General features: G+C 41.8%; 1 protein-coding gene across 1 annotated transcript in view; it reads left to right on the top strand.

Moving 5' to 3' along the window:
- The first annotated feature begins 3,017 nt into the window (after positions 1–3,017).
- The window catches only part of LOC109645032 (tyrosine-protein phosphatase non-receptor type 14-like), a 34,874-nt gene continuing 25,552 nt past the window's right edge, over positions 3,018–12,339 (top strand). Inside the window, exon 1 of the mRNA XM_069515217.1 lies at positions 3,018–3,451. The gene's annotated coding sequence lies outside the window, so the exon portion shown is untranslated. The remainder of the gene's footprint in view (positions 3,452–12,339) is intronic.

The raw sequence follows: 12,339 nt of genomic DNA, 5'->3' as shown, positions 1-12,339 counted from the left end.
CAGGTTATGCAACTGTGCGTCATCAACATCAATCATTCAATGAAAGGGAGTAAGAAGGCCTGTGTGCCCTGTTCAAGGTTGTTCAATATCACTTTAGAAAAGGTGAGGAAACACCGGCTCAGTGACGATGAACTGACGAAACAAAGACAAACAGATTCGTGTTCATTTACTGTGGCCGTGGCCTCAGACTGTAGACAGGAAACCGCTTTCAGGGAATCCAAAACATCAGGAAATCCAAAACATTGTCCAATCATACTGGAGATAAAGAAAGTGAAAGAGTCTCACACAGCATCTCCCACAGGAAGCCTCAGGAAGCACAGTCCAGGGCCTTCATCCAAAATCCTGAAAAATAGAGAATAAAAGAAAAAATTGTTCTTCTCATTGGATCTGACTCAGTCACTGATGACTCATGTAGCATTGTACTTTTTAAATAGATATTAAAAACAATTGGACTGTCTTATTATATACAGTATTATATTATATACACTTATATTGTACTTGTATATATGCTCTCTGTCGTTCCAAATTAATCCCATCGGGGTTATATAGTGTTTGAGTGTGATGGAAATTCCCTTTTTGTTGTGTCCCCTTAACTTTAACTCGGCCAATCCAATTTACCCTAATTGAGTAAATTCCCAGAATCCTTTTCAAACACCAACAGTTTAGGTTTCTGAGTTTTTAAGCTTTCAGATTTGAGTTTATCAGCTGACAGAGTAGCAGCAGGTCACATCAAAACCCAGCAAATTGTGTATTTATACCCTATAATTACTGCCAACAGGATTCTGCTTCAAGTACTGCTTCATAGTAATAATGATTGTGCTGAGTGCTGTGCTGAGTGTGTTCGCCACAAGAGGGTAACATTTAGTCACAAATGAAGCCAATAAGCCTCAGCTTTATTCTGCTGAAAATGTTTTTATTCTTTTAAATCCAAATTATAATGTAAATCAAACAATCATAAATAAAAACATATGAACAGCACAATATATGTTGGATGTTGAGTGTGTCATTTTCATATGCAATTTGTGAATTAGACTAAATTCAAACAGAATAAAATAATCTACTGCATTTATAGACCTTTAGTGATACTCTTATTAAGCCCACACTTCTCTCTAACAGGAGTTAATTGTGACATAACTACAGGATTTAATAAACCTCTAAGGTCTCTTAAGATACAGTCATTGTGCTTTAAAAAAAACTCTCCTGCGGTACCTTTAAAAGATTTTTTATGATATCCTCATAGGATGTAGTGACTAATAACTTTCTGTGATATTTCAAATCCTATAATGAGATCACTATGGACCTTATTCACAAAGACACAGAACAGTATCACAGCAAGTGTGTGTCAGCCGATGCAATATATATGGTTTAATGCGGGTGAATGAACACAAATGAATAAGAAATATAGGGGAAATTATATTATAAGTATAGACATGATTGAATAATAATACTGTAATTTTATACATGGACAAAACCACCATTGAGGACACAGAGGTCTTGTCTTTAATATTGTCTGTGTTCAACTTCTCCAGATTTTAAAACAAAAGTAAAAGAAACTGACATTCTCAGAAGGAAAATTGCACGTTGTACACCACACATTTAAATTTCAATGTTACTGGCAATGAACATGACAATATTTCAATTTAAAAAGGGATTTATTATTTCACCACCAGTTTCTTTCCTCTGAGTTTGGATGGAGGTTTGAAAAATCCCTGAGCACACAGATAAATATTAAAACCAATGTGAATCTAAAAATGTCGTAATGTGTGTGTTGAATAAAAGTTTGATACAACCTCCTTCTGCCGATAAGTTTCAATAATAATAATAATAATAATCATGATTTCTATTCAAATAACTAATATAAATTAAATATCAGATACTGTTGTTATGTATTTCATAAAATAGGGAGTTAATATGATACTTAAGATTTTAAATATAATAATTGCATTGATAAATAAAATAAATATCCAGTCACAGCCTCCTAAATTAAAATAGCATAGAATGTATTTTGTGATTTTTTTTAATCAGCCTCCATGTTGAAAATGTGAAGGTTGTGTAAATAGATTGGCTCCTGTGATGCTGTAACTCATCCAGGGCCAAAAGGCAAAGACAGGGGACATAAAAGGTGAGGGGACCTTCTTTGTTGGACGCTCGGTCTCCTCTGTGGCCCCTGGAAAACCATTAGAGAGGAGGACTTCTCCCAGGAGCCCACATTCCTCACATTCCTCCAGTCTGATGTCACAGGGGACGGCATCTGGAGCCGCTGCTGCCTTCAGGGTCCCCGCAGAGGCTGGGACCCCTGAGCTCTGCAGGCCTGTGGAGTACCTCTCACATATTTGAGTGGTTCAATTCAATGTATCTGTCATATGCGGTTAACACAGGGTCAACAGTACAATGGAAGGTGAAATGTACTTAATATATGTGTATGTGTACTCATTTATTAGTTTCGTTTTCCTTGCTTTCTGCTGTGTGATAGCATGTTGTTGTCACGTTAAAAAAGAAACGTGAGTAAACAGTTTTCCCACTATGACGTGATAACTCTCGTTGTTAACATTGTGTTTTAACAAAATTATTTATATGAGGTGATGTGAAAAGTAAAGATGTCCAGAAGTGACGCCAATAGCAACAGCGAGATCCCACACCCTCGACCAATTGTGAATCTCAATCAAATAACTAATTGAAATCAAACTGACTGGAAACAACAGCAAAACACCAGTGTGGTAAGAACAACCGTAAATGAGGAAATCGAGGCAGATTCCGACTTTTAAGTTTGGTCAATTTCTCATCCATTAACAGGGACGAGGGCAGATTTACAACCCATACTTCAGCCAGCAGACTCTGGGTGGTGACAGAAATATCTTTGGCTTCACTTTTGGGGCCGCGGTCACGTCGTCCATCTTTATTCACAGTCCATAACACAAAGCCATTATTTTTCTACTACCTCGTGAACCTGAAACTCGCGGTCCCATTTTTTTCCGCATGCAGTGAACGCATCATGTGCTCCTCTCTCCCCCCCTGGCCCTGAACGCCTCCATTGGAGCGGAGGGACCACTACTATAAACACACCGAGAGTTCGAGCCCGGCGGAGAACACTGTGCTTCTTATTCACGGTCAACGAACACAACTTCACCTCCACTGTTTGATCCCCTGTTTCTTCTGCTGCTGGAAAACAAGAGAGGGACTTTTTGACTGAAGCAGCTTCTCGACCAAAGAAACCCCCAAACTTCAGGATTGACTTTGAACCCGCTTCTGCGACTTTTTCCTCCTTTTTTAAATTGTTTTTGTTGCTCCGGACAGTTTTGCGCATATGATTCCAGAGATCCTCCGGGTTTCAGGGTTTCTCTCGTTCTCCCGCGGAGCGGATGAGGAATATCTCCATGAAGCTGTGATTTTCAGCAGCGTCGAGTGAAAAAGAAGTTCCTCCTCCAGCGGAGAGCAGCAGACGACATGTAGGGTGAGGAAGAAAAGTTCAGGAGGAGAGTTGAGAGTTTCCTTCTGCTCACACACACACACACACACACACACACACACACACACACACACACACACACACACACACCTGTGGTGGAAGACAACAACTTGTACCAGTGTGAAAGAGCTGGGTTTTAAATGTAGGCCAAATGGCTGTGGCCACGTATGGGAGGCAAGGGATCCCAAATATTTTCATTCCCCCCCTCCCTCCTTCTTCTCTTCTCTTCATCTTCATCCTCCTCCTCCTCTTCATCCAGCATTTGAACATGAATGAAAACACATAAATTGAGGGCCCCATAGTGTTGCTGAGATTTGATCTTGTCATACGTATAATCAGAGCAAGTTACATCCTCAGAGTTCATAGGGGAATATTAATATATGACACGTATCGTGATACAATAAATTGTTCTACGATATAATATGATGTATTCACTTGGTTGAGGGCCCTAATAGAGCCCTGTGTAGGGCCCCTTAAAGAGGCACGTTTGCCAAATGGCCACATGCCAGGTATAGTCTGTAGTCTAACACCTGGACTATTGAGATTAGGACTGGGTGATAAAACAATATTAAATATGATCGCAATTTAATTTGTATCAATACAGTTAGATGTATTGCTTATGCAGAGTGAGGAAGTATATCACAAATCTATGTAGCTCAGATTTGTAAAGTGTAGAAAGTACAACCTTCAATCAGGAGAAATACACTTGAAAGAAATTGTTATGTGTAATCCATCACGATTTGTGATAATGTGACATATTGTTAGTGATATCGTGATATATGGCATTTATCGTGATATCTATCAATATCGTCTGATCTCATCATCACCCATCCCCGGCTGAGGTCCTACTCTCTTATCACATCTAGACGTGAAATCTTTACACAGGAAACGGCTTGTTATGGTCATTGTTGCACTGACTTCAGTGAAAAACACTTGTAGTCATCCAGGTCAGCAGAAGACGATGTCTGGGACGTGCACGTGCATTCATCTTAACAGTGCTGGAGTCTTTTTCACTCTTGGATGACACGGCATGTTTGTGGATGAGCGTCCCTCCTCTTGAACCGGGAGCTGATGACATGATGGCTTTGCTATGGAGCTGTTTGTCCTCCTCTCACACCCTGCGTGCACACTGTGCATACATGTTTGTGTGAGAGTATGTGCAAGATGTGTTTGGACATGCACCTTTGACTACCAGGGCTACAGTAAAAGAAAAAAGTGGGGAGAGCAAATATAGCATAGCTGCAGGAGGCGTAGGCCACACACACACACACACACACACACACACACACACACACACACACACATGCTCACACACATCTGGCTGTCTTTATAAGCTCAAAGGCATGTTGTGTAAATTATATGGTGCCGGAGCAAGTGGCTCGGGAGGACACTGCAGTTTTAAAACACTGCTGGAGAATTTAAAGAAAAGTCAGAGCTGTATCCCTCGTCCTTGCACATCGTCACTTCATGGTCAGACATGTCTCAGAGCACACACACACAAACACACACACACTCTGTCTTCACATTCCAAAACAATAGAGGAAAGTCGCTGAAATGCTAACGTAAGGTCCCACGGGCATGTTTTGTTGAAGGTCAGCACGGTAAGAATATAATGGGTGTTTACTGTGTGACGGGAGGCTGCATGTAAAAAGGAAAAGTGGCCATTGTTTGTGTAGGCTCTGGTCATTTGCGTCTTAAAGGCCATTTGATTACTATGTTGGGAGAATGTACCTGTAATTTTGGTCAAGTGCTCATGCTGTAGTGCAGGAAGAGAGAGAGGGAGAAGAGTTATTGTTGTAGCAGTTTAACTGAAGGCCAAGAAATGTACTAACTCTTCCTTGTTATATTCTGCTAATGGAAGAGGTGTAAGGCTGTGACCTCTTTCTCTTTCCAGGTATCAAAAGGGACAAAAGAGATCTTTCGTAACATTGTTTACATTTGATCTGGTTAGTTTTGGTTCCACATTGTAATTTAATGAGCTTTTGTATGACATCCTGTCATCATCATCTATGCAGGCTGCGCTTACCTTTGTTAGCATTGATTGGATTATACAACGCTAGCGTGTTGTGTATTCTTCTATCGTATTGGCTAACTTTTTTTGAATTAGGTGCCTAGATAAAAGAAGCCTTTCTGTTTGAATGGAGGAAATGATTGAACCAGATCACTTTGTTAATTGCGTTGCTTCTGTAATATCGTAGGATTTTACTACCAGCAAATGAACGTCCTCATCGTAGGCGATGAATTCAAGCAAACCTGTGAGCTGCTTCTTCTTCTTCTTGCAATTGTTCTGACATTAGTAACTATACCAAAAAATGTTTTCACGCTGCAAACAAACCGAACCATGGTTTGTTTGATACGGACCGAGACAACCCTCCTATAGTTTGACAAAAATATGGTCCATATGTCTGGATCGTGGTCAGAGGCGCTGACACCTATTATTTTGTTTCTGTCGCAGTGAAGGCTCCCTACAAGTATGAGTGATTATACCACCATACTTTGTCCCACATTTATATATGGTCCCTCGTTCTGTTACCATTTTTTAAACTCTTTGAAATTCAAATACACAGAGAATGAATGACAGAGAACTTATTTTATTATCTAATTTGACAGACATACCTGAATGAAACAAGTGAATAGATCTTGGAATACGCAACAATACTTCCTTCACATAGCTGTTAAATTGCACTTTCAGCTGTGAAATATGAACGCATCATTAACTCTTTAGTTAGCGCTGGCTAACTCTACACTACTGGAAATCACTTCTTCGCCGCACTGAAAACAGGACTTGCCCATGGCAGTACAGCACAACTGCTGTTATGGAGCAGCAAGGAGGGAGTGTTAGTTTTAGTTCTACCCGGCATCAGATGTGTATACAGATCCACATGCTCGATCCCCAAACCGGTATTTTCTGCAGTATGCAGGTGCATTTCTGATGTGGGTGTTGCGTCTTAGGAGATTGTTTCAGTGCTTAATCTACAGAAAGTCAATCAACAAGAAAATGATGAGTCAGTGGTGGCTCCTGGGACTTTGAGCAGTATTTCGTGTGTGTGGTGAGTGTATTCAGACCTGCAGAGATGCTTTTGTTAGATATCTCTGAGTTGTGTAAGTGCCGAGCTCTCTGGCAGCCCCAGCAGACAACAACAGAGCCGAGAGCGTGCCGCGACCTGCCCCAACTCTCCCACACTCCACCTTAGGCTCCTTCCAGGTGCTACGGAGGAGTCGTCAGCCATCTTCGGCCCCCGCCCCCTCCACCATGGAGAGACACGCCCCCTTCTTTCCATCTCATCAGCTCAAAACTGAAGGAGCATGGGACTTTTTCCACGATGTGGTCGACCTATGGGTCTAAATGTACATACTGTGGGGTTTTTGTGTGTGTGAGATCAAGCAGAGGGAATTTTCCATTTGATGTCAGGTTCAGAATGTGTGAAGTTTCCCTTCCTCACGGCCATTATATGTGTTTGCATGCAGCCGGATGTAAACAGTAGCAAACCCAAAGTGTTGCTGCTTTCATTGGCCTGTAAACCCGCTGCCATTGAAGTCTCTGTTAATGTTTGTGCCTGAGGGCTCGGCTGTGAGAAAACACTCCGTGGCTTTTGGCTTTTTTTTTGCAGATTGAGAGTGTTTTTCTGTGTGAGTGTGTGTAGTTGCGACCATGGTTTATGTGAGCGTAGTTCCCAGGAGATGGAGAAGGTGGGGGTGGGGGGTGGGATGGAAAAAACGAACAGCACCAAGGTTGAGGCTGGAAAAGCCGCAGTGGCCGACAGGTTGATGGTCCCACCATGTTTTGTGTTGTTGAGGTGGAGAGCTGCCACTACGAGTCTCACTGTCCCATGTTTACTCACTCCCTCCCTCCTGCCCTCACCCCCACCTCCTCGCCGTTCTCCTGACCAACTGTAACAACATGATAACGCCCGGAGAGACACCGGTGTCACATCTGTCCCCCCTCCGCCCTGTCCTTCCATATCCTCGCTTATCCATCTAAAGCTTTTATTTTCTCATTCAGATGCTGGGAATCACCCACGCTTTGTTCTGCATTTAGAAGAGACACGACCCTGCACCTCCTCCCACTGTTCCTCTCAATCATATCTACAACACTCCGGGCCTCCAGAACATCAATCGGCAGATCTCAGTGCCGCGGGATGAGTTGGCAGCTCTGCGTCATTGTTGGTTTGGGAAAACTCTCTGGTCAGTGTTGAGCTGTATCGCTCTTTGATCCTCCTACTCCTCATGTTGTAGTGATACAGCCTGAAACACTGGGTATTCACTATTTATCTGTTGGCGTAAACTGTGGTACAGCACTGCCGCCTGTGAGCCACATATCTCTCTTTAGTTTTTCTGCAGTTTCTTTGGCTTTGTGATGTTTCTGGTCGACACCTGTGCAATAAGACCTCCACTGTGAATTATGTGGTTCTGCAAAATTGGGTTCGCAGAGTTTTATACAGAGCAAGCTGATTTGTTCTTTTGCGAGTACTCCAAAAATCTGAGCATGTTTGCCTGCCGCAAAAAATGTTAAGCTCCGTTGAGCTCAGCACTCAGGCAAATAGTAAAAATATGGGCACGTAAGTCTTATAGCATTGGAAGGTGCAAGGAATTTGTCACACTATTATCTGAGCATCAAGATCTTTCGGTTAAATTATCATCTACCAGTAATATATAGTGAAAGTGGTTCTTTTCGAATTAATCATAAACTGGAAGGGCACGTAGTAGAGTGCATACGTCCACTGAGGTTCATTGACCTCTTTATCAACATAGTGCATATACATGTATTGAGGTCAGATGCATTCCCAACATTATTGGGATCTGCACCATATTTAATGGGTTCTTCTATGAACCATTCTGCAAGTTTTGTGGAAATACACCTTGTAGTTTTTGCATAATCCTGCCAATTAACATATGCAGATGAAAACACAATCACCTTGGCAGAGAAATGCAATATTTCAACAGGTCCAGATTTTATATTAGTAGATAATAGCAGATATAACAGAAGTATAAAATCTTCATGTTAAACTCTATGAATCTACCATGAATAAATGATGTAGGAGCCTCCTTTTCCAAAGTGGTGGTTCCTTTCAACTATATTAGTGTGTGTGCGTGTGTGTCATGTTACAGACAAGGCTCCTTCGCTGTCTGGTCACCTCTGTGTGAACACTGTGTCTGTCACCATCACTGTGTTCTCATATAATAGAGAAAATGTGTGCATGCATGAGTGTGTGTGCAAGTGAAGTGTGTGTGTGATTGTGTGTATGTGCATCTTTGTGTCATAGATGGAGCTGACAAAAGAGGCAAAAAACAGAGGGAGCTGAAAAGTGAAAAAGCAGATGCGCATGTTAGAAACACACTGTCTGGCCGCCTGGCTCCACCATCTGTTGCAGCTGCTAGTGTGTGTGTGTGTGTGTGTGTGTGTGTGTGTGTGTGTGTGTGTGTGTGTGTGTGTGTGTGTGTGTGTGTGTGTGTGTGTGTGTGTGTGTGTGTGTGTGTGTGTGTGTGTGTGTGTGTGTGTGTGTGTGTGTATTTTCATGCATAAAAAAGCCTTGATATTTCCTCAGTATTCACTATACTTTTCATTTTTGTGCACACATCTTCTTATATACACACACACACACACACACCCACACAGTCCTCTGGTTCAGACAGAAACACACATGGGCCAGTGTCAGATAACAAAGAGGGCCCTGGTGGTGTGTCCTGCTGTCCGCCTGGACTCTTCCTACTGTGCATGTAAAGTGTGAGTCCGTTTGTGTCTTTTTTTCAAATATCAAACACTAAATGTGTGTTTTACTGCCCTGATCCTGGGACAGCTCCCAGGGTCTGCTCTTACTCAGAGTCAGACGTTGGCTGTATGTGTTCAGGAATGTGTGTGTGTGTGTGGACTTCAGAGCCGTGTTTCCCCAAAACATCTCACTACTGAGCTCCATGGTAAGCCAGCGGGGCACAAGGGGATCAAAGTCCTAAGAAGATTTTGGAAATATGAGACCAGATCTGGCTGTTTCGGTGCAGACACTGGTGTAATAGTATGTTCAGAGTCTTTAGTCTTAATGAACAGATACAGGAAGAGGCAAAGCTCTTGGACACGTATAATAAAAAAAAAAGCTGTTTTCTATGTGACTGCTCATTCTTTTGTGTTGACACCATAAATCAAAGCTGGATTTACTTTTAAGTCACTTTTCAAGCCAAATTCCAAACATTTTCTGGTTGTTAGACATGATAATTAGCTGTATGTCTGATGCATTTGTTAGTTATTTAGCAGGATTACGCTAAAACTACTGCACTATGGGTCAGGAAAGAATCTATCTATCTATCTCTATTTGGATCAAACAGCAGATCCAGGAAAATTGTGTTTTTCTGACATTTTTGTGAATTTCTCAAAAGTAATTATAGGATCTTGAGGAGAAAATCAAACATGTTTTTGATCTGGTGCTAGACATGAAATCACTGACAAAAATTTGCTTCATTTATTGATTAATAGTTAAATTTAAAACTTTTATCACTTCCAGTCTCTGACATTTGAACATCTGCTGCTGTTCAGGTTTTTTACAATTGGTCAGAGAAATAAAAACATTTAAGATGTCACATTGGGAAATTATGATGCACATGTTTTTGTGAGATTCTGCAGATCATATTATGAATAGAGAGACTCAGTTACCCTGTACAATAAAACTCAATGTGTACTCCTAGTATTTGATCCAGGCCTGGTTTAGTTTTGTAGAGAAGATTGTAAAAACAGTACGATGGAAGAAGAGGACTTAAGTACTGAAACACTTAACCCCGTTTGTTTTGCTCCAGCGTTCATGTGTAACAGGAGGGGGGTGGGGGGTGTTGGTATTTCAGACAGACGAGCAACAGAGATTAGATTGATTGAGTTACACACGCTACACTTGCGTCCTCGGCCCTTGGCGGCCTAATGGTCTTAGCAGTAGGCGACAAAGTGCTGTTTTGTTCCCGCCATTGTGTAGCAGTGAATGGAGAGAGGCGGCAGACAGGCCACCCCGAGACGGAGCACACACACGGCAGCACCCAGATCAGCTACTGTGCTCCTGAGCAGACGCAGGAGATCAGTAGTACAACTTGTTTTAGGTTTTTGATTCAATCATAATGAAATGTTCATGGTGTTTCTTTCTATGGTGTTCCGTCTGCAGACGAGCATTTATATTTCTGGTTGTGTTTATTTGACAGGTTGTGGTGTGTGTCACAGCTGTGGTGTTTGGTTTGGCTGTTATTATTTTTTTTGTGATCCCTGTGAGCTGAATACACACCTGAGCAAATACAGATGTCACTGCATAAAAACATCCAACACCCTGAGGTTGGAGATCTGTCTGTCAGCCGTGTTTCTAACTGATATTATGTCCATCTTCTGACAGATGTTAAAGAATAACATCAGCATCACATTGACTTTTCCCAATGCGTTGCATTGAAACTCTGTCAGTTATATCAGTTGGTGTTTCAAGTCAAACTGAAATAAGCAAAAGCAGGCTTCTTGTTTCCTGTTTGTTTCTGCTACATCAACACCAGCGTCAACTCTAATGGTCAAAGCTCATTGTCTTTCCAAATTGACATCTTCGTTGCTGTCTACTACGTGCATCTCTTACGGACATTTTCCACACATTTTACTAGAGGGCTGGAAGGAAAAGTTCCTCAAAATGTCTGCAGCAACTGACTCGGAAATTTGCGTTCTCATATAAAGCTGCTCTGGAAAACTTCAGGTAAATGTCTGGACTTCAGTGCATGTATGAAATTAGCTTTTGAGTCCTTATCTGGTCTTATTATAAAACCATGTAAACCCCCTCCGAATGTGTGTGTGTGTGTGTGTGTGTGGGGGGGGGGGGGGGGGGGGAGTTTATCAGCTGCACAGAACGTTTACCTGATCAACTAGTTAAGTTTTGTCTTATATGCTCTTTGGACACTAAACATCTTTTTTATTTAGCTTTATTTATAAGGAAATATTTCATGTCATCACTCAATGCATATGCAAACATAACATGAAATTATTATTATTATATTCTTCATGTGTTTTAAACGCACAGAAAGAAAACCCACCTTTTTTGCCCCTCGCCACAGCAGCTCAGGGGATAAAGAAAGAAACACAACAAAAGATGGGAATGGTTTCATATATATTTAGTCAAAGCTCTCCTACCCCTGAAAAAGAAAAACAACCCTCATCCCTCAGTTTTCCCTCTCGTTTTCTCCGCGCCGCAAAATTACAACGTGCAAATTCATAAACGTATACGCTGTTTTTACACGCTGGAAATAAACACGACGGTCGGGAGGGAATGCTGCTGCAGCGCTGTAGTGGCATCGCAGCCGCATTCTGCATCGAGGAGTGGGTTTGTTCCCAAGCTATTGTCTGTGTGTCTGTCTGGTTTTACTCAACCACACACTCCCAAACCATGCCACTGATTACTAGTTTAGAGTTGCAGTAACTGCTGTCTGGTCCTTTGGCTAACCTCTGGAGAACCTGGTGGGTGTGTGTGCGATTGTGTGTGTGTGTGTTGGTGTGTTTGTGGCGTGCCCTGTTCATGCATGTCTATGTTTGTACACTACACAGTGAAAGTATGCGTCTTTATTTGTCTTTGAGTGTTTATCTGTGTCTGCAGGGATCTTTTTGGCCCGTGAGCTTGGGAACATTTTTGGAGGCATTTTTTTTCAGCAAAGGTTTTACCATCATACTGTGATGTCACTTCCCCAAAGCGGGGTGTGTGTTCTGTGGTTCAGGTTAGGTGATAAGTTAAGCTGACTTACTCTGCTATTGTTGCTTAACTATTCACTTTTTTGTGGCTTTCTTGCTTTGTGTGTGCGTGTGTGTGTGTGTTGGCACGGATGCCGAATAAAACAACGCATGAATAAGATGATGCCACATTACAGTAAGCCGTTTTCAC

The sequence above is a fragment of the Paralichthys olivaceus genome, chromosome 19, assembly GCF_024713975.1.
Source record: "Paralichthys olivaceus isolate ysfri-2021 chromosome 19, ASM2471397v2, whole genome shotgun sequence".
NCBI classification, from domain to species: Eukaryota; Metazoa; Chordata; class Actinopteri; order Pleuronectiformes; family Paralichthyidae; genus Paralichthys; species Paralichthys olivaceus.
This window is presented reverse-complemented; position numbering and strand designations above follow the sequence as displayed.